The following is a 2,265-nucleotide window of genomic DNA, read 5'->3' as shown; positions in this document are numbered from 1 at the left end:
AGCACAAAAGGGAACATCAAGAGGGAATATACCAACAAGTGTTGGATGACATACGAACAACTGAGGAGGAGGTGAAGAAGCTCTTAAGTGACCTTGACACCTCAAAGGCGATGGGACCGGACAACATCTCCCCATGGGTCCTTAGAGAAGGGGCAGAGATGCTGTGTGTGCCTCTAACCACAATCTTCAACACATCCCTTGAAACTGGGCAACTACCTGAGAAATGGAAGACAGCTAATGTAGTCCCCATATTTAAGAAAGGAAACAGAAACGAGGCACTAAACTACAGACCTGTGTCTCTGACATGTATTGTGTGCTAAGTCATGGAGAAGATTATCAGGAGGAGAGTGGTCGAACACCTGGAAAGGAACAAGATTATAAATGAAAACCAGCATGGGTTCATGGAAGGCAAATCTTGTATCACAAACCTCCTGGAGTTTTATGACAAGGTAACAGAAGTAAGACACGAGAGAGAGGGTTGGGTAGATTGCGTTTTCCTAGACTGCAGGAAGGCCTTTGACACAGTTCCCCACAAGAGATTAGTGCAGAAGCTGGAGGATCAGGCACACGTAAAAGGAAGGGCACTGCAATGGATAAGGGAATACCTGACAGGGAGGCAGCAACGAGTCATGGTACGTGAAGAGGTATCACAGTGGGCGCCTGTTACGAGCGGGGTCCCACAGGGGTCAGTTCTAGGACCAGTGCTATTTTTGATATATGTGAACGACATGATGGAAGGAATAGACTCTGAAGTGTCCCTGTTCGCAGATGACGTGAAGTTGATGAGAAGAATTAAATCGGACGAGGATGAGGCAGGACTGCAAAGAGACCTGGAGAGGCTGGACATGTGGTCCAGTAACTGGCTTCTCGAATTCAATCCAGCCAAATGCAAAGTCACGAAGATTGGGGAGGGGCAAAGGAGACCGCAGACAGAGTATAGGCTAGGTGGACAAAGACTACAGACCTCACTCAGGGAGAAAGACCTTGGGGTGACCATAACACCGAGCACATCACCGGAGGCACACATCAACCAAATAACCGCTGCAGCATACGGGCGCCTGGCAAACCTGAGAATAGCGTTCCGATACCTTAATAAGGAATCGTTCAAGACACTGTACACTGTGTATGTTAGGCCCATACTGGAGTATGCAGCACCAGTCTGGAACCCACACCTGGTCAAGCACGTCAAGAAGTTAGAGAAAGTATAAAGGTTTGCAACAAGGCTAGTCCCAGAGCTCAAGGGAATGTCGTACGAGGAAAGGTTAAGGGAAATCGGACTGACGACACTGGAGGACAGAAGGGTCAGGGGAGACATGATAACGACATACAAGATACTGCGGGGAATAGACAAGGTGGACAGAGATAGGATGTTCCAGAGAGGGGACACAGGGACAAGGGGTCACAACTGGAAGCTGAAGACTCAGACGAGTCACAGGGACGTTAGGAAGTATTTCTTCAGTCATAGAGTTGTCAGCAAGTGGAATAGCCTAGCAAGTGAAGTATTGGAGGCAGGAACCATACATAGTTTTAAGAAGAGGTATGACAAAGCTCAGGAAGCAGAGAGAGAGAGGATCCAGCAGCGATCAGTGAAGAGGCGGGGCCAGGAGCTGAGTCTCGACCCCTGCAACCACAATTAGGTGAGTACATATATATATATATATATATATATGTGTGTGTGTGAGTAGTCACGAAAGCGCTTGGAATTTCTCTATTTTTTCAGAGTGGTTGTTTTGCATATATATATATATATATATATATATATATATATATATATATATATATATATATATATATATATATATATATATATATACATGTCGTGCCGAATAGGCAGAACTTGCGATCTTGGCTTAAATAGCAACGCTCATCTTGCCATATAGGACAAGCGAAAATTTGTGTATGCAATAATTTTGCCAAAATCATTCTGAACCTAACGAAAAAAATATATTTCACTGGGTTTGTTTAATATTAAATTATTGTAAACAAATCTAAAATATATTTAGTTGGGTTAGGCTAAAATAAATTGTTCTTGTTATAATAAGGTTAGGTAAGTTTTCTAAGTTCCTTTTGGTGCAAATTTTTTTTTATATTTTATTTAAAACTCAGGTACAAAAATATATGGGTACATAATCAATATGTAACAAGATACAGGCAGTGAACAATAATCAACTGTGACTACACAGTACTGAAGAAGCACATATATAATGACAGAACTGGCTGCTGCACTCAAATCAAACACCGCTTGTACGTACTGTGCTTCACATG

This window comes from Cherax quadricarinatus, chromosome 1, assembly GCF_038502225.1.
Source record: "Cherax quadricarinatus isolate ZL_2023a chromosome 1, ASM3850222v1, whole genome shotgun sequence".
NCBI lineage: Eukaryota > Metazoa > Arthropoda > Malacostraca > Decapoda > Parastacidae > Cherax > Cherax quadricarinatus.
This window is presented reverse-complemented; position numbering follows the sequence as displayed.